The sequence below is a fragment of the Stegostoma tigrinum genome, chromosome 3, assembly GCF_030684315.1.
Source record: "Stegostoma tigrinum isolate sSteTig4 chromosome 3, sSteTig4.hap1, whole genome shotgun sequence".
NCBI classification, from domain to species: domain Eukaryota; kingdom Metazoa; phylum Chordata; class Chondrichthyes; order Orectolobiformes; family Stegostomatidae; genus Stegostoma; species Stegostoma tigrinum.
In genome coordinates, this window is record NC_081356.1 from 60,757,999 (window position 1) to 60,778,417 (window position 20,419).

Consider the following 20,419-nt stretch of genomic DNA (forward strand, 5'->3'; position numbering starts at 1 on the left):
TGGAGAGGGTGCAAAAGAGGTTTATCAGGATGTTGCCTAGATTGGAATGTATTAACTGTAAAGAGAGGTTGGCAAAATTTGGATTGTTTTCACTTGAACATTGGAAGCTGAAGGGAGGCCTGATAGAAGTATAAAGAATTATGAGGCGGCATGGTGGCTCAGTGGTTAGCACTAAAGCCTCACAGCACCAGGGACCCTGGTTCAATTCCAGCCTCGGGTAACTGTCTGTTCGGAGTTTGCACATTCTCCCCGTGTCTGCGTGGGTTTTCTCTGGGTGCTTCGGTTTTCTCCCACGGTCCAAAGATGTGCAGGTTAGGTGGATTGGCTATACTAAATTGCCCGTAGAGTTCAGGGGTTTGTGGGTTATAGGGGGATGGGTGTGGGTGGGTTTCTTCAAGGGGCAGTGTGGACTTGTTAGGCCAAAGGGCCTGTTTCCACACTGTAGGGAATCTAATCTAATCATAGATAGGGTGGATAGTTGGAATCTTTTCCCCAGGATGAAATGTGAAATATTACAGGGCATAGGTTTAAGGTGAAGGAGAAATGTTTAATGGAGTTATGGAAGGAAAATATTTTACAGAGGGTGTAGGTGCCTGGAGTGCATTGTGAAGGGAATTGCTAGAAGCAGATGTTACTAAGTTTGAGAGGCATTTAGACAGCCACATGAACAGACTGGAAATAGAGGGAGAAAGACAATTCCGAGGAAGGATCACTGGACCTGAAACATTATCTCTTGATTTTTTTTCACAGATGCTGCCAGAACTGCTGAGCTTTTCCAGCAACTTCTCTTTTTGTTCCTGATTTATAGTGTCTACAGTTCTTTGAGTATTTAATTGGGAAATAGAGGGATACTGACCATGTGTTAGTTTAGAGTGGCATCATGGTTCACACACATATGGTACTCCAAAGGGCCTGTTCTTGTGCTGTACTGTTTTAAAGGAAGATTTTGATCCTTTATGAGCTGACTTCTCAGGGACCAACAACAGCCATGTCGCAAACCTTGACTAGCTCCAGGTAAAAGACTGACAATTCCTGGAAGAAGACAGAATTCAATAAAGAGAAACTGTTTGTCTTTATTGAAGTGCCTTAGAGGAAATTCAGCATCAAGGTCTGCAGTTTGGTTTCAAACCTATTTGTGAAAGATTTAGAAAATGCACATCAAAGAGGTGAGATTCGATTCTAATGACATACAGTTACATGCAAGTAGGCCTATCACCATGCACTAATGAGATTGTCACCTCACTATTCAAAACTTGGATGTGGAATTAGACTTTTTCCCTTGACAGGCTGGGGAATGACAGGCTGGGGAATGAAGGGCTGAATGGTCAACTCCTGCTCCTGTTTTCTATGCATCTATGTTTACAACAGGGAAAATGTAGAGATAATAGGAACTGCAGATGCTGGAGAATCTGAGATAACACGGTGTGGAGCTGCATGAATAGAGCAGGCTGAGCAGCATCTGAGGAGCAGGAAAGCTGACGATTTGGGCCTAGACCCTTCATCAGAAAACATCAGCCTGAAACATCAGCTTTCCTGCTCCTAAGATGCTGCTTGGCCTGCTGTGTTCATCCAGCTCTGGACCTTGTCATCTTTACAACAGTGAAGTCTTGTTACACACTATGTTTCTATGACCCATTACCTATTCTTTCCTTACTGTTAGCCAGCCAGTCTTCAGTCCATGCCAATATGTTACCCCTCATACCATGAATTTTTCCTTTCCTCAATAACCTTGATGTGACACTTTATCAAATGCCTTCTGGAAATCAAATTTTGATGAGGTAAAAGTTCCCTTTTATCCACAGCATATGTCATTTCCTCAAAAAATTCCAATGGATTAGTCTTGCATGATTTTCCTTTCACAAAACCATGTTAACTTAGCCTACTTATTGTGGCCTTATTTAAGTATCCTGCCATATTGTCTTTAATAATATCTTCTAATTTTTTTTCCTATGATGGATGTTAAGCTGATTGCCCCGTAGTTTCTCGATTTCTGACTCCCTTCTTGAATAAAGCCATTACAATTACCATCCATTCAAATGGGAATTTCCTGACTCTGAAGGTGTTTGGGAAAACTAAAAGCAATGCAACAACCATGTCAGTAGCCAATGCTTTTTATAGCCTGGTTTGAAGGCCGTCAGGACACAGCATCTTGTCAGCCTGCAGCTTCGACAATTCCCTTCCCATTCTTAATTTCTAGTTGCTGGTGCGATGTTACTTAGTCTTCAGTTTTGAGATACAAAATATCTTTTCAGTTTATCCACCATCTCTTTATTTCCCTTATCAGTGCTCTAGATTGACTTTCTGTGGGACCAAAAGTCACTTTGTTAGCTTGTTTTAAAGTATTTATAGGAATTCTTATTATCTATTTTTAGATTTCTAGCTTGCTTTGTCTCATACTCTAGCTTTTCCCTCCTTAATTTTTAGTCATTTGCTTTTTTAGTTGGATACTATCTTTAACATTTCTTTATAACTAAGGATTATGGATCTGTCCTTTGGAATTTTTCTTACTCGTTTGAGTAGTTCTATGTATTCTGAAATATTCCTTTAAAGTATCTGCCATTGCATCTGTATGGACTGATCCTGTTTGCCAATTTGCATCAGTTAGCTCTGCTTTTGGGCCCTCATAATTACCTTATTTATGTTTTTATTTAAAGAGTAGTGGCTACTCAACTCCTTTCTACCTTAAATTGAATCTAAAAGTCACTACTATGTAAGGGCTGGTTCACTATGATCATTAATTAATCTTATGTTCTAGCCCTGACTGATGACTAATCAGATCCCTGACTGATCTCTGTGCACTTTCCGAACTGACGTATTTTAAATTCCTGGACTGGTTGCCTGTGAATAATGCCATGAGATGTTGCTGACTGCTATCTTAAATACAGGCCTGGGTGAGCTAGCAGTGAGCTGGAGTCACAAGCTACCTGCTCTGAGTTTCATTTCGGGATTTGTTGCCCTCTAATCCCTAATTGGCAGGTGGGAGAATAGGAACTGTACATCAGTGAGTCAAGATTTGGTAATAAATGGATGCTAATCTATTCAAGTGATGCATACAGGCCTCTTGCTGCTCACCAGTGAGATTCTCGTCTTGCCGTTCAGAATAGAAAATCTTCTTTCTGCTGATCTCACCTTATTTTCTCAATTATCTCACCTGTACTGATGTTGTTCAGGGGCTGTGAAGATTACACCTGAGGTGTAAACTAAATTTTTCCATTATTACAACTATGCCTTTCTGATAACCTCCCATGATTTCTTCCTTCTATGCTTCGTCCTATCAAATGATTACTTAGTGGGATGTATACGTCGCACCCACAAGTAACTTCTGGAGTTCTAAAGATTTTTTCTTTTTATACCCTCTAGCTTTATCTGCTACTTCACTCTCAGATTTTTGCTTTCTGTCCCTTTCCAGTCTCAGGTCATTTATCGTTTCCTCTATTATTTCCTTTTCTCTTTTGTCTTTTTAGATTCATTCATTGGTGCAGGTGTTGCTGGCTGGACATTACCTATTAGTTCTTGAGAAGGTAGTGGTGAACTGTCTTTTGAAGTGCGGCAGTCCATTTGATATCGGCACATTGTTATAATTTTATAAATGACTTGGATGAGGAATTGGAAATGTGCGTTAGTAAGTTTGCTGAAGACATGAAGGTTGGTGGAATTGTGGATAGTGTGGAGGGCTGTTATAGATTGCAATGGGACATTGGCAGGATGCAGAGGTGGGCAAAGAAGTGGCAGATGGAATTCAACCTGGAGAAGTGTGAAAAGTGATTCATTTTGGAATTTGAATGCAGAATACAGGATTAATGGCAGGATTCTTGGCAGTGTGGAGGAACAGAGGGATCTTGGGGTCCACGTCCATAGATCCCTCAAAGTTGCTACCCAGGCTGATAGGGTTATTAAGAAAGCATATGGTGTGTTGGCTTTCATCAGCCAGAGATTTGAGTTTAAGAGCCATGCGGTTATGCTGCAGCTCTTTAACACCTTGGTTAGACCACACTTGGAATATTGTGTTTGGTTCTGGTCGCCTCCTTATAGGAAGGATGTGGAAGCTTTAGAAAGGGTACAGAGGTGATTTACCAGGCTGCTGCCTGGACTGGAGGGCAGGTCTTATGAGGAAAGGCTGAAGGAGCTAGGACTTTTCTCATTGGAGCGAAGAAGGATGAGAGGTGACTTGATAGAGGTGTATAAGATGATGAGAGGCAGAGATAGAGTGGATAGCCAGAGACTTTTTCCCAGGGTGGAAATGACTGTTACGAGGGGGCATAATTTTAAGGTGTTTGGAGGAAAGTACAGGGGAGCTGTCAGATGTAAGTTCTTTACACAGAGAGTAGTGGGTGCGTGGAATGTGCTGCCAACGGTAGTAGTGGAGTCAGAATCATTAGGGACATTTAAGCAACTCTTGGATAGGCACATGGATGATAGTAAAATGTAGTGTATGCAGGGTAGTTTGACCTTACAGTAGGATAATAATTTGGCACAACAATGTGGGCCGAAGGGCCTGTACTGTTCTATGTTCTATTCAGTGTTATGTCTTGTAGATAGTGGACAAACTTTGGGAGCCAGGAGGTGTACTACTCACTGTATGATTCCTGGCCTCCGATCTATTCTGTCAATTTACAGGTGGCCCAGGTAATAATTCAGAGGTTATAACTTTTGGGGTTCTGCATCTTAATTTGTGCTTAGCTCCTCAGACTGACTATATGGATCCTCTACATTTGTTATCCTTGCCTATGTTGTTGCTACCTGCAAAGACCATAATGACTGGATCCTCCCTGTTTCGTTGTAAGTTGCTATCTAGCCCTGACCAGGTAACCTGAACCCTGGCACTGGTAGGCAAAAACATTATCTGGACTGACAATCTTTGCTACAGATATTCCCCTCACTAAATTGTCCCCCACTACCTCTACCACTATCTCCCCTTCCCTTAATGGTTTCTTGTACTAGTTTGCTGGTCCATCCTGCAGCCCCCACTCTCCTCTGAAAGAACCTTATATTCTTCTCCTCAAACCTGTTGGGAAATTGGAAAGGCTGAGGCTGCTTCTTTCCAGTCTCCTAGACCCCTTACTGACTTTCCTCACAGTTACACTCTTTCTGAACATTGACCAAATCAGAAGAGCCCGTCATGAGGGTTGTGACTGCATCCGGTTAAACATATCCAGGAATTTTGTCCTCTATCTGATGCATATATCTTTATTTCAGCTTCTCGCTCATGTATTCTTAGCTGAACTCTAAGCTCACAAAATTTAAACTTCAAACACTTACCATAGATGTGTTTGCTTTGGATCACAGTGTCATCTAGGAGCTCCCACATGCTGCAGCTCTGACACATCATCTGTTTTGCTCTCTTTCATGTATTTGTCATAACAACTTAATTATATTATTCAGTAATACACTTGCTTTTTAAATGTGTGTTATTAAACCTGCCACCAGTTATGACATTAATTTGAGCCTTAGGACTAGAATAAATCTTTGACACTTACCAAGCATTCGCCAAATAACTACATTTTATTCCTATGGCAGAAAAAGAACCAATTCCTGGAGGCTGTAAAGTTAACAAAACAAAGAAGCACTTCCTTCCTCCCTGAACTCGCTTAATCACTAACTCAGTGATCATTTTAACTCACACTTTGGTATTAAGTTGCACGTCTTGGCTATTTTTCTATGTTCCCAGTTCAAAAGCCTAGTTGACATAGTCACAGAGGGAACCTGTTTCAGCTCCTTCTTTAATTAACTCAACCCAGGTGTTCTTCCACTGGGGGACCTTGTTAAAACTCTGCTGCAGGCAGGGTACTTTACAATTTAAGCTGTTGGGCTGTTGTGACACAATTACAATGTCTATGTATGTGAGCTGGAAGATTGACAGTCATGTCCTGCTTGAGACAGAACCATGTTACAATATGTCTGAACCGGTTGATTCAAAATGCTTAGAATTTAAAACTGTAAGTTAAATGCTAACTAGAAACAAAACTAGGTTGTGCAAAAAAGAAATTTTGACTCTTTAATAATATTCTGAACTCTACTTACCGAGAACTGCTAGCACTCAATCCAAGCTTGATACAATACCATTGTTATATGATATCAGTTAGTATTTGCTAGACTTAGAACAAATTACTATACTATTAAAAGTACTATCACAGGAGTAAGATGGGAAAAGAAGATCAAACTTGCAACTCTTTGTCATTCCAATGTTACCTGACTAAGATAGTGAACAGCATCAGCTAAAGAGAGTGATGAACTATTCATGTCATTGTGGAAAAATCTATGTAGATCTATCTGTAAGGATGTGGAAAAAAAGAGAAAACAAAGATCAAAGAACAATTGAACAAAGATCATGTGAAAATAATTTATTCTTTGCTCTCTGTTGTGCCAAGCCATCAATTGGGTGGCTATCTTTGTAGTTTAAAAAAAGACAAGGGAGCAATTAGGACATTTTCAAAATAAGCCTTGATATTTGATGTTTAGAAATATTATCATTATTTTAGTTGAGAAGTTTGGTGATTGAAAATCGTCTGATGCTTTCTTACATCTGAAATATGTCTTTGGGGAGATGTAGAGGCTACATTTAAAGTGAAGTAAGATTTCTTTAAACATAGGAACAGCTAAAAATCACTGGAGTTTCTGTCCAATTTTGAAATGTTCACCATTATTTTTATTCTCATTATTTTCTCAGAGCTGCTCTCACAATGCGACAGCAAGAGTTATTGAAAGTAGCCCATCTTTCTGAAAAATCTATACCATACCTTTTGATTAGCCTGATATGATTACCCTGGCAGAAGCATATCTGGTTTATTGAAATTCAGATATTTTAACTGGCAAAATCCAAGCCTTGGGATCTCATAAATATTGAAAGGAGTACTGTTGGAGTTAGACCAGCGATAACCATACATTCTAGTTGGTGAGCTCTTCATTTCTTGTTTGGCGGTAATACCCTGCTCGTTACAATTTTCACACAGATTTATTTGGAGGGTTTTATGATGCAGTGGTAATGTTCCTGCTTCTGGTTTCAAGTCCACTGTCAGGATGTGATAGCCAAGGTGATGTGCCATAACATGTTATTATAACCCTAGTGATGGTAATATTGGACAAACCAGATCCCAGAATGAAACCTGGCATGTTAGATCCAAATTTTTGGGGTCCTGTAGCGCAGACCCCCACCTTGGAAGGCCTTGGTGCAAATTTCACCTGCTCCTGTGGTGTGCCACTGCATTCTGAACAGGTTGATTAAAAAGACTTTGAGCCAATTGGGAAGAATCCCAGCTTCGAGTGAAAAGCCTTCATATGCAGTACTGAGCCAGGTTAATTGGTCAATTGTCAACACTGGCCTAATTACTGAATCTGCTACAGCAATATTTACTCTAATGTTAGCTGTAAGGAGTAATTAATTATTTTGAATGAAATTCCAACTCCCCATCAAAGCATCGAAGTCCTGAAATCAACAATTACTTAAATGGATACTGTCTATATATTTGGGGAATTTAGATTACAATTAATGTGTTATTGGAGTTCAGTTGTTTTGATTTGCTATAACTTTTTTTCTTAGAATGCAATTATTTACTTTCCAGGATCTGGTGTTTTTGCTACTATAGCAGTGGAAGGATTAATTGTAAATGGAACTTAGCTGCAGCTCATACAGCTGAACTTGGTATGTGAATTTAGATTTCAGTAATAAAAATGGAAAATGTTGGAAATACTCAGGTAGAGACAGAAAAAGTTAATCAATTAGGTCAAACACCACTTGTCAGTTCACTTGTGACCTGATGAAATGTTGTTGATGTGAAATATTAACTTTTGTTATCCTTCCACATATATGGAGAGAATAAGTGGAGCAACAGAAGGGGTCAGGTATTGGTTAATGTTGCAGGAGAGATTAAAGGAGCCATAGATCGCAGAATTGTTACAGCACTAGAGGAGGCCAAATGAGTATCATAAATTATCCTTTCTTTTCTAGCATGTCGCTCCTTTTCAAATAACAATATAATTCTCTTTTGATGATCTCAGTTGAACCTGCTTCCACCAACTCAGGCAGTGAAAATGCTTTTTTCTCACCACTTTGCTTATTTTATTAATCACTTTTAATTCCCCGCATTCTCGATCCTTTGTTAAGTTTTTAAAATATTCATCTGTAGTATGTGGGCGTCACTGGTCGGTGAGCATTTATTGCCCATCCCTTGTTGCTGTTGAGAAGGTGCTGATGAGCTTCCTTCTTGAACCGCTGCAATACACCTGCTGTGGGTTGACCCACCATGCCATTAGGGAGGGAATTCCAGGATTCTGACCTAGTGACAGTGAAGGAACAGCAATATATTTCCATGTCTGCTGCACTTGTCCTTCAAGATGGGTTTGGAAGGAATTACCTGAAGATCTTTGGTGAATTCCTGCACTGCTTCTTGTAGATTGTACACACTGCTGCTACTGATTGTCAGTGCTGGAGGGAATGAATGCTTGTGGATGTAGTGCCAATCAAGCGGGCTGCTTTGTTCTGGATGGCATTAAATTTCTTGGGTGTTGTCAGGGCTGCACTCATCCAGGCAAGAGGAGAGTATTCCATCACACTCCTGACTTGTGCCTTGTAGATGGTGGACAGGCTTTGGAGAGTCAGGAGGTGAGTTACTCACTGCCATATTCCTAGCCTCAGACCTTCTCTTGTAACCACTGAGTTTAAGTGGTGAATCCAGTTGAGTTTCTGGTCAGTGATAACCCCTGGGATGTTGACAGCAGGGGATTTAATGATGGTAACACCATTGAATGTGAAGGGGCGGTGGTTAGATTGTCTTTTTTGGTGATGATCAGAGCCTGGCACATGTGTGGCATGAATGTAACTTGCCACTTGTCAGCACAAGCCTGGATATTGTCCAAATCTTGTTGCATTTGAACATGAACTGCTTTGGAGACTGAAGGCTCTTGAACGGTGCTGAATGTTTTGCAGTCATCAGCAAACATCATTACTTATGGAGGGAAGGTCATTTGATAAAGCAGCTGAAGATGTTTGAGTCTAGGACACAACCCTGAGGAACTCCTGAAGAGAAGCCCTGGAGCTGAGATAACTGACCTCCAACAACCACAACTATCTTCCAATGTGCTAGGTATGACTCCCACCACTGGCGAGTTTGCTCCTGATACGTATTGATTCCAGTATTGTCAGGACTCCTTGATGCCACACTTGGTCAGATGCAGCCTTGATGTCAGTTGCTGTCACTCTCACCTCACCTCTGGAATTCAGCTCCTTTGTCCATGTTTGACACAGGGCTGTAATGAGGTCAGGAGCTCAGTTGTCCTGGCAGAACCCAAACTAGGACTCTTTGAGAAAGCTTTTGCTGAGCAGCTTTTGCTCGATATCACTATTGATGACACCTTTCATCACTTTTGATCATCAGTAAAGTGATGAAGGTGCCATCAAAGGAAGACTGATGGTACAGTAATTGGCCTGGTTGGATTTTCCCTGCTTCTATGTATAGGACATGCCTGGGCACTTTTCAATATTGTTGGTTAAGTGCCAGTGTTGTAACTGTACTGGATTAATTTGACTTGGGGAGCGGCAAGTTCTGGAGCACATGTGTTCAGTACTTTTGCTGGAATGTTGTCTGGGCCTGTAGCCTTTGTAGTATCCAGTGTCTCCAACCATCTCTTGATATCACATCGAGTGAATCGAATTGCCTTGAAGACTGGTATTTGTAATTTCGGGAAACACTGGAGGAGTTTGAGATAGATATCTACTAGGCACTTCTGGCTGAAGATTGCTGAGAATGCTTCACTCTGATGTGGTGGTCTTTTCCATCATTGAGGATGGGGTTATTTGTAGAGCCTCCTCATCTAGTGAGTTGTTTAATTGTCCACCACCGTTCACAACTGGATGTGGCAGGATTGCAGAGCTTATACCTGATGCCTTGGTTGTGGGATTGCTTAGCTGTGTCAATCACTTGCTGCTTATGCTGTCTATTGTGTAAGTAGGCCTGTTTGGTGGCTTCACTAGATTGACATACCACCTTCAGGAATGCCTGGTGCTGCTCCTGGCATGCGCTCCTACACTCTCCATTGAACCAGGGTTGATCCCCTGGCTTGATAGTAATGGTTAAGTGGGGAATATGCTGGACCATTAGGGGAAAGATTGTGGTGGAGTACAATTCAACTGCTGTTAATGGCACACAGTGCCTCATGGATGCCCAGTCTTGAGTTGCTAGACCTGTTTGAAGTCTGTCCCATTTAGAACAGTGATAGTGCCACACAACACGATGAAGATTATTCTCAACGTGAAGGCCAGACTTTGTCTCCGTAAAGACTGTGCAGTGGTCATTCTTACCAATACAGTCATGGATAGATGCATTTGCAACTGGTAGATTGGTAAGGATGACATCAAGTATGTTTTTCCCTCTTGTAGGTTCTCTCACCACCTGGTGCAGACCCAGCCTAGCTGCTATGTTCTCCAGGACCCAATCAGCTCAATCTGTAGTGCTGCTGCCAACCCAGTCTTGGTAGTGGAACTTGAAATCTCACATCTAGAGTACATTTTGGGCATTGCTATCCTCAGTGCTTCCTCTAAGTGTGGTTTAACATGGTAGAGTTCTGGTTCATTAACCTAGGGAGGGTGGTACATGGTAATCAGCAGGAGGTTTCCTTGCTCATGTTTAACCTGAAGTCACAAGACTTCATTGGGTCCAGAGTGAATGTTAGCGTATCCCGGGGCAACTCCTTCCCAGCTGTACACCACTGTGCTGGGACAGGATATATCCAGGGATGGTGATGGTGGTGTATGGGGCATTGTCTGTAAGGTATGATTCCGTGAGTATGACTATGTCAGGCTGTTGCTTGACTAGTCTGTGAGACAGTTCTTCCAATTTTGGCACTAGCCCCCAGATGTTAGTGAGGAGGACTTTGCAGGGTTGATAGGGCATGTTTTTGCCGTTGCCTTGACCATTGCCTAGTTCAATGCCAGGTGATGCATCCGATTTCATTTCTTTGAGAGATTTGTAGCAATTGGTACAACTGGATGGCTTGCTGGGCAGCTGAGAGTCAACCACATTGTTGTGGGTCTGGAGTCACATATAGGCCAGACCAGGTGAGGATGGCCAGATTTCCCTTCCTGAAGGAGATTAGTGAACCAAATTGGTTTTTCTGACAATTGAGAATGATTTCATGGTCATCAGCAGATTCTTAATTCCAGATTTTTTTTATTGAACCCAAATTCCATGATCTGCTGTGGCAGGATTCAAACCTGTGTCCCCAGAACATTAGCTGAGTTTCTGCATTAGTGGTTGAGCGATAATACTACTAGGCCAGTGCCTTTCCTCTTAGGAATGTTTTCTTCATAATAATGGAACAAAAGGCAGAGGGAGTGGTGATGGTGGTCTTAAAGAAATATAGTACTGGTCCAGAACAAAATTTAGAAATCACTGGAGAAACTCAGCATGTCTGGTCCTATCTGTGGAGTCAAAGCAGAGTTAATGTGCTGAGTCCAGTGACCCTTCAGAATTTTTGGAAATTTCTGCTTTTGTTTTAAGTTTCCAGCATCAGCAGTTCCTTGTTTTATTATATTGGCCCAGAACATGTGTGAATAATAGAATAAAGATAATCTCTTGGAAATCAGAAACATTGGAACATGATATGGTCTGGCTGTTTTGAGTAGGAGTGGAGGGAAGAAACAGTAAAACACGTTCACAGACATCTAATGGGTGTTAAAAGCATGTTCCATAAGCGTAACATGTACCTGATTGAGTTAGTATGCCTTTGAGAGCTGAACTGACACACACTGCATATTCTGAATCATTTTGGGACCTACTAACTGGTAATGACAGTTGAATTTCTTCACAGCTGACAACATAAACTAGTCCTTTAACACTGTTATTAATATTTCCCTTTCATGCCAAAACAAGAATGGATGGAAGGAATGAGAGGACATTAACAGTAATACATTGACGGTCTATGTATTCCAGTGATGAGGTGCCAACTCATAACTCAGTCACCTTAAATATCTTGGAATGGGCTTCAGTATGTAAGAAGTTGATTTTGCCAAGTTTCAGAGAATCCCTACAGTGTGGAAAGAGGACATTCAGCCCATTAAGTTCACATCAATCCTCTGAAGAGCATTCTACCCAGACCCACCCCATTCCTATAGCCCTGCATTTCCTCTGGCTAATCCACCTAGTCCACCAATCTTTGGACTGTATGAAGAAACTAGAGCGCCCAAAGGAAACCCATGCAGACATACAGAACGTGCAAGCTCCACACAAACAGTCACCCAAGAGTGGAATAGAACCCGGGTCCCTACTGTTGTGCTTACCACTGAGTCACCATGCCACGTTCAGTTTCTGAGTTCCATTCAACTATATATTTCCAGTCATGCACTCACTCAATTTAAAGCACATAGGAATATGGGAGCAGGAGCAATCAATCAGCTTCTTGAGTTTGCTCTGCCATCATCTACTTAATCGTTATTTCTCCAGGTTACCTGCACATCCTCTGATGTCACTGGAATCTAGAAATCTATTGACCTCTATCTTAAATATACCTAATGACTACCTTCCACAGCACGCTGGGGTAGAGTTCCAAAGATTTACTACACCTTGACAGAAGAAATTCCTCCTCGTTTTAGGGCTAAATGATCTGCCCCTACTCTGAGACCGTGCTCTCTGTTATCGACTTCAAGCATGGGGATACATCCTCTCTACAGCAATAGCACCTACATTTTGAGGTAAGCAACTGCCTGTAGTTTTCACTGCCATGTGAGTGGACCCCACAAGAGTTGTAAAGTCATACAGCGTGGAAACAGACCCTTTGGTCCAACCAGTCTAGGCTGACCATAATTGTAAACTAAACTAGCCCCATCTACCTACATTGGGCCCATATCCGTCGAAACAACATTTCTTATTCAAATCCAAATGTCTTTTCAACATTGTAACTGTACCTACATCCACCACTTCCTTTAAAAGTTCATTCCACACACAAACCACTCTCTGTTTACTAAAAATTGATCCTCATGTCTTTTTTAAAATCTTTCTCCTCTCACCTTAAAATTGTGTCATCTACTCTTGAAATCCCCTACCCTTGGGAAAGGCACCTGCCATTCTGGTTATCTATACTCCTCATGATTTTATAAAACTCTATAAGGTCACCCTTCAACCTCCTATGATCCAGTGAAAAAAGGTCCCAGCCTATCCAGCCTCTCCTTAAAAGTCAATACTCTGCTGCCTCTCCAGCTTAATAATATCCTTTTTATAACAGGGCTACACAGTAGTGAAGAAAAGACCCCATCAGCATCCTGTACAACTTCAACATAACATCCTAACCCCTGTACTCAGAGGTCTGAGCAGTGAAGGCAAGAGTGCTAAATACCTTCTTAACCACTCTATCTATACGTGATGTAAACGTCAATGAATTCTGTATCTGAACCCCTAGGTCTCTCTGTTCTACACTACCTAAAGCCATACTTTTAATTGTAAAAGCCCTGCTCTTGTTCGTTTTACCAAAATGCTATACCTCACATTTATCCAAATTAAATTTCATCTGCCACTCTTCTGACCATTGACCCATTGATCAAGATCTCTTTGCGGTGTTTGAAAATCTTTTTCACTGTCCATTATACCACCAATCCTGGTGCCATCTGCGTACTTTACATCTGCATGACTTCTATATTCTCATCTAAATCATTTATAAATAATAGACAATAGTGGACCCAACACAGATCCCTGTGGAACACCACTGGTAACAGGCCTCTAGTCCAAAAATCAGTCCTCTTTCACTCTGTGTCCTGCAGTTAAGTCAATTTTGTATCCAATTGGCAACCTCTCTACAGCCTAAATACCTTGAAAGATGTTTAAGCAACTACCTATTCTTGCCCCTCTTGTTTCCGAAATCAATGATCTGCAAACAATTGTATGGAGGAAACCTGTATCGAAATCATAGTTCATTATGTATAAATTGACCCCATTTCTTTGGTGCACAGAATCATGCTTTTAAATATACAAAATGCTCTACATGTGTTAATAGTCTCAAAATTTCATATTAGAAATGCATGTATTACTCAGCTTTTGATGTATGTTGGCACATGGGATCAAATCGGTGATAAGGGACATGCTATGATTATTTGTACAGGAGTTTAAGACATGACCACACAAAGCAGACTGTATATATCATGGCAAGTGATGAACAGAGATTAGTCCTGTAGCAAAACATACTAAACAGTGTCACAGAGAGTGTTGGAAAACATAGCAGGTCTGGTAACATCTGTTGAGAGATAAACAAAGTAACTTTTCAAGTCCAGTAATCCTTTTTCAATTATGACCACTAGACTCAAAACATTTCTTCACTTTTGCTATCAACACATGTTGCCAGACCTGTTGTTTCTCCAGCATTTGCTGTTTTTGTTTCATATTGCCAGCATGTGTAGATTAAACACTTTGCAGCTTTCAAGCCAAAAGTTGTAATGCTTACTCACTGATCAGTTAATTGTGCTGCAATGAAGGAATTTGGTATTAGTGAAATATTTCATTCTCATTTTCATATGATGCCAAAGACCAAATATGCCATTAGAACAGGGGCTGGCCACTGGCCTGATATGACAAATATATATTGGAAAGATTCCTCAAAAATAATTGAATGGCTTACATCATTACCAGAAATGAAATGGGTACACGTAGGCCAAATCAAATCCTCATTCCAATGAAGATTTCTGATCAACAGTTAATTGCTATAACGATCTTGTTTAATGAAGCAGTATTGTGGCAGAAGACCAAGATTGATCAGAGCCTATCAAAAACTTTAAAGCTAAAATTACCAATTTCTAATAATTCATCATGACACAGCAACAAAACATCAAGTCACATTGGCAACATGAATGAAAAGTACATCAATTTGCCCAACAGAGTTACTATGGAGTAAATATAACTCTCATGAAAATAACTGGATGTGAAAGAACAGGACTCCCAGAAGTACTGCTCTTCATTGCTGACGGAAGGCATTAAAAGCCTATGCTAATTTTCAAATGTAAAACCATGCAGAACATCATTTTCTGTATGGGGTTTTTGCTTATGTCTATAATAATGGTTGGATGAATGAGGATGGAGTGAGATTATGGATCAGTGATTTGTATAAAAGATATCCTGGTGGCCTATTGTAAAGAGTTCAACATATCGATGTGGGGCATACAAAATAACCAGCAAGATCAAAAGGTACCTTCAAAGAGGCAACACCCACACAACGGTTTTACTTGGTCCATTGACCAACCTCAACCGGTAGAAATCAAAGAAGAAAACAACACCAACATTGCTCATGGAACCTTGGTATATATATGACAATGTCACCTCTGCTGTCTTTGAAGACAATCTTCATGCTTTGCTTAAAGTCTTCGCAGATGCATACTGAAGAATTGAACTCAACCTCAATCTCAAGAAGGCTGAATTTTCAGGCCTATCTCTCCATTTAGATCAATGAAGAAATCTGCCCAAATGTTTAACATTTTACATACCAGGGAAGCTGCCTCTCATCTAAGACTGTCATTGATTCAGAAATCCAACATTGCATCCAATCTTCAAGCACAACCTTTGGAAGTCTAAGGTTGAAAATCTTTGACTGAAAGAAGATCCTTGTGTATAAGGCTGTCATCCTTCTGACTCTTCTATATGGTTCCAAAACTTGGGACTATGTGTGGGCACCACTTCAAGGCTCTGAAGTAGTGGCATCAATGCTGTTTGAGATGGATTCTACACATCAGCTGGGAGGGCAATTTACTAACATTAGCGCCCTTGAAGTAGCTAACGGCACCAACATTGAGGCCATGGTCATCGAAATCAACTCAGCTGGGCTGGCCATGTGCTGAGGATGCCTGAATTCTGACTACCAAAACAGCTCTTCTTTGCCCAACTCAAGGAAGGCACTTAAATGAGAGGAGGGCCAAGGAAGCAGTTGAAAGTCTCCTTGAAGTCTTACCTCTAGAAATGAAACATGGATGTCAAAGCAATAGAGACCCTTGCTCAGAAGAAGCTGACTTGGAGGAAATTCCCACGGGAAGGGAGACTAGGGAAGGGAGACTATTCTTTGACAACACCTGTCAGCAAGGGAAAGTCTGGAAAAGGGACCCACGAAACAAGTGTCAGTGATCTCAAGGCTAAGGACCAATTCCACTTCCACTTCACCTGTCAAATGTGTTGTCAGAGATGCAGTTCCAGGATTGGTCTTGTCAGCTACACAAGATCCCATAGGACCCATGACCAGTGACACAGAATTTCCAAGGTGGACAAACGGTCTCATTAGTGAGTGATTGCCAATGATGACAGGAAAAGCTTCGGATGCTTTCAACAAATCATTCAAGGTTTACATGTGCATGTAAGGAAAGAAGTGAATGGTTGATAGAGGCAACATTTTCACAAAAAGTATGAGTGCTACCCCAATATGAGTGCTATCCCAACTGATTTTTTTTTTCTGTGGTTTCATTCTTAAATCATGCAATATTATTTCTACACCAGTTGTCATCAGATCATTAAAAAATTGCAGAATATCTAATTCATTGGATAGAGATGAATGTGACTTGTTGTCGAGGGTCAATTCTGAAAATGAAAGCTTCATATCTGATCCAGATTGGGATCCTTACAATGATGCTGTAGCCAAAATCACTCAGAATGAATTTGATGAACCTGTTGTGTAAGGTACTGAAGGGAATGAATTTCACAGTTTTATAAGTGTCTTTGTACAGTTAATTTCCTTGTTTTCAAGGGGTTGGAATTTCCCAGCAGTCTGGGAACGAGCTAAGAAGTGGGTGTTCTTGTGAGTGGGCAGAAAGGAGAATGGCTTGATATTTTCTTGCCTTCATGTCACCTCGTCCCAGCAGGAAAGGTAGCATAAAGCCCTTCTGTAGTAGCTAACAGAGTCGTAAGTGGCCACTTAAGGGTGTCTTCCTGTTGCTGGTGATTTTCCAGATGGCTGGCAGCAATTCTATTTGGGCTGCCTGACCTCACCACCAGCCTTCTATTGCCCGCCAGTGCTATCTTGCCTGGCTTTGATGGCACCAAACTACACCTTTTTGGGTAGGTGATGGCTATGAATCCAGAAACTCCGCTAATACCCTAGGGATCTGAGTTCAAATCCCATCATGGCAGATGGTGGAATTTGAATCCAATAAATATCAGGAATTAAGAGTCTAATGACCTGCGTCAATTATTGGAAAAAACCCATCTGCTTCACAAATGTTCTCCAGGGAAGGAAATCTGCCACCCTTATCTGGACTGGCCTACATGTGACTCTAGACCCACAGCACGCTGGCAGTGAGCATGGGGGAGGCAGTCCTGGAACTCATCTTGGAGCATCTGAGTGCCGGTACGGAGTTGTTTGGAGGCTTGGAGCAGAGTGGAGATGGCTGTTGGATTAGTGTCTGCCACGGGCAGTCCGACCATGTGCAGAGGCCCTGCACTGAGCTGCTGCAATGTAATGTTTATTTGAAATTTTTTACCTGACTGTAATGTCAATCCTTTAACTATGTCTTGTTTCTATGTTACTTTTTTAAACGCTTAAGGTAATGCACCTACTTTTTATTTGTCTTGTGTATCCATGACTTGTACCTAAATGCTTGCACCTAAGATGGCATCAAAAGAGGTAGACATTGTAAAAGCTTTTCACTGTACTGCGACAATGGAGTACATGTGACAGTAAAGGATATCGTATTCTATGTGGTTGACTCTTAAATGCCCTCTGAAATGGCTTGGTAAACTACGCAGCTACAACAATTGCTATGAAGCCTCAAAAAATAAATGAAACTGGATTAATCACCTGGTATCACCCTAGGCACCGGAGATGACAACAGCATAGACAGCTCTGTTGACCCTATAAAGACCTCCTTACTAATGTATGGGGGCCAGTGCTGACTTGAACCTGACTTAGTCATACTCACGGAATTTTATGTTACTGTCAATGTCCCAGATACCACCATCACCATCCCCGGAAATGTTCTGTTCCCAGCGACAGGACAGGCACAGCAGAGCTGGTGGCACAATGGTATGGATTTGTGAGGAACATGCCCTGGGAGTCCTCAACATTACTCCAGACACCATGACGTCTCATGGCATCAGATCAGACATGACCAAGGAATCCACTTGCTGATGACCACTTTTTATTATCCCTCGACTGATGACTGTTTCTTCATGTTGAGCAGCACTGTGTTTCTCCATGGCCGGGGAAGACTGTGGTTGATAAGGGTGAAAAATTTATTTTGGGTAGTGGAATTTCAATATTTATCACCAAGAGTGGCTCAGCAGCATCAGCACCAGCACAATCATGTCCTAAAGGAAATAGCTGCCAGCCTGTGTTTGAATTGATGGTGAGGAAATCAGCAAGAGGGAAATCGTACTTGACTTCATCCTCACCAGTGTGCCTGCCGCAGTTGCCTCTGCCCATGACAGTATTGGTAAGAGCACAGTGCCGCACACTCCCTATGGAGACAAAGTCCCATCTTCACGCTGATAAACCTTTAACATCTTCACACCCAGAACACCTTACAGTGTTACTGAAGCACTATCACTGTGCTAAATAGGACAGACTTCTAACAAATCTAGCAACCCAAGACTGGCACCCATGAGGCACTATGGGATATCAGCATTAACAGAACCATAGCCCAATTCAATTTATCAATACAGAGCCCAGCACTTTACCTTTGTGATCAAGCCAGGGGATCAGCCCTGATTCTCTGAAGAGTGCAGGAGAGCATGCCAGGAGTAGCACCAGGAATATCTAAAAATGAAGCGTCAACTTGGCGAAGCTATCAAACAAGATTACTTGTATGCCAAACAGCATTAGCAGCAAATGATAGACAGAGCTAAGTGATCTCACAATCAATGGATCACACCTGAGCTCTGCGGTCCTGCCCATCCAGTTGTGAACGGTGGCGTACAATTAAACAACTCACTGGAGGAGGAAGCTCCACAAATATCCTTGTGCCCATTGATGGGAGAACATAGCAGATTGGTGCAAAAGATAAGGCTGATGCATTTGCAGCAATCTTCAGCCAGAAGTGCTGAGTACGTGATCCATCTTGGCCTCTTCCAGTGGTCTCCAGCATCACAGATGCCACTTTTCAGCCAATTCAGTTCCTTCATGTGATGTCAGGAAACAGTTGGAAGCCTGGATACTGGAATGGCTATGGGCCTTGATAATATTCTGGAAATAGTACTGAAGACCCGTGCTCCAGAACTTGCCACGTCCCGAGCCAAGCTCTTCCAGTGCAGCTACAAAATTGGCAACCTAACAATATGAAATATTGCCCAGGTATGTTTTGTACACAAAAAGCTGGACAAGCCTAACTGACCATTGCCCCCTCTTCAATCTACTGTCAATCACCAGTAAAGTGATTGAAGGTGTCATCACCAGTGCCAAAAGCAGCATTGCTCAGAAATAATGTGCTCACTGATGCCGAGTTTGGATTCCATGAGGGCCCCTCAGATTCTGGCCTCATTATAAACATGTTTCGAGCACCATCGAAAAACATGAATTCAAAAGATGAGCTGAGAGTGGCAGCACTTGATTCAAGTCCACATTTGACTGAGTGTGGGATCAAGGAGACCTAGCAAAAGTGGAGTTACTAGAAATCAGGAAACAAACTTTGTGGTGGTTGGAGTCATGTCTGGCTCCCAGGAAAATGGTTGTGGTTGTTGGAGACCAGTCTTCTCAGCTCAGGGTATGTCTGCAGGCATTCCTCAGGGTAGTGACCTAGGTCCAAAGATCTTCCGCTGCTTGACCAATGAACTTTCTTCCATCATAAGGCCAGAAGTGGGGATGGTCGCTGATGAATGCACAATGTTCAGCACCATTCGGTACTTCTCAGATACCAAAGCAGTTCATGTCCAAATGTAGTAAGACCTGACCACATCCAAGCCTGGGCTGGAAAGTGGCAAGTAACATTCACACCACACAAATGCTAGGCAATGAACATCTCCAATAAGAGACAATCTAACAATAGTCCATTGACACTCAATGGCTTTACCATCACTGAATCCCCCACTACAAATATCCTGGGGATTACTCTTGACCAGAAACTGAACTGGAGTCGCGATATAAATACAGTGGCTACGAGAGAAGGTCAGAAGCTAGGAATACAGCAGTGAGTAATTTACTTCCTGGCCCCCCCAAAACCTGTCCACCATTTGGAAGGCATAAGTGAGGGATATAATGGAATATTCTTCACTTGCCTGGATGAATGCAGCTCCAACATCACTCAAGAAGCTTGACACCATCCAAGGCAAAGCAGCCCGTTTGTCTGTACCACATCCGCATTCAGTCAATCCACCACTAATCCTCAATTCTGTAACGTGCAATCAGAAATTCACCAAAGATCCTTAGGCAGCACCTTCTCAACCAATGACCAATTCCATCTAGAAAGAAAGGGCAGCACATACATGAGAACACTTAACACTTGCAAGTTCCGCTCCAAATAACTCACCATACTGAC

General features: G+C 41.7%; 1 protein-coding gene across 5 annotated transcripts in view; it reads left to right on the forward strand.

Annotated features, from left to right (window-relative positions):
* frmd3 (FERM domain containing 3) overlaps positions 1-20,419 on the forward strand; it is a 208,152-nt gene that overhangs the window by 16,349 nt on the left and 171,384 nt on the right. The window contains exon 1 of one of the 5 annotated variants that reach the window (XM_048527465.2): positions 6,810-6,892. The exons of the other annotated variants lie outside the window; for them this stretch is intronic. The gene's annotated coding sequence lies outside the window, so the exon portion shown is untranslated. Of the gene's footprint in view, positions 1-6,809; positions 6,893-20,419 lie in introns of those variants that run through there. 5 annotated transcript variants of the gene reach the window in all.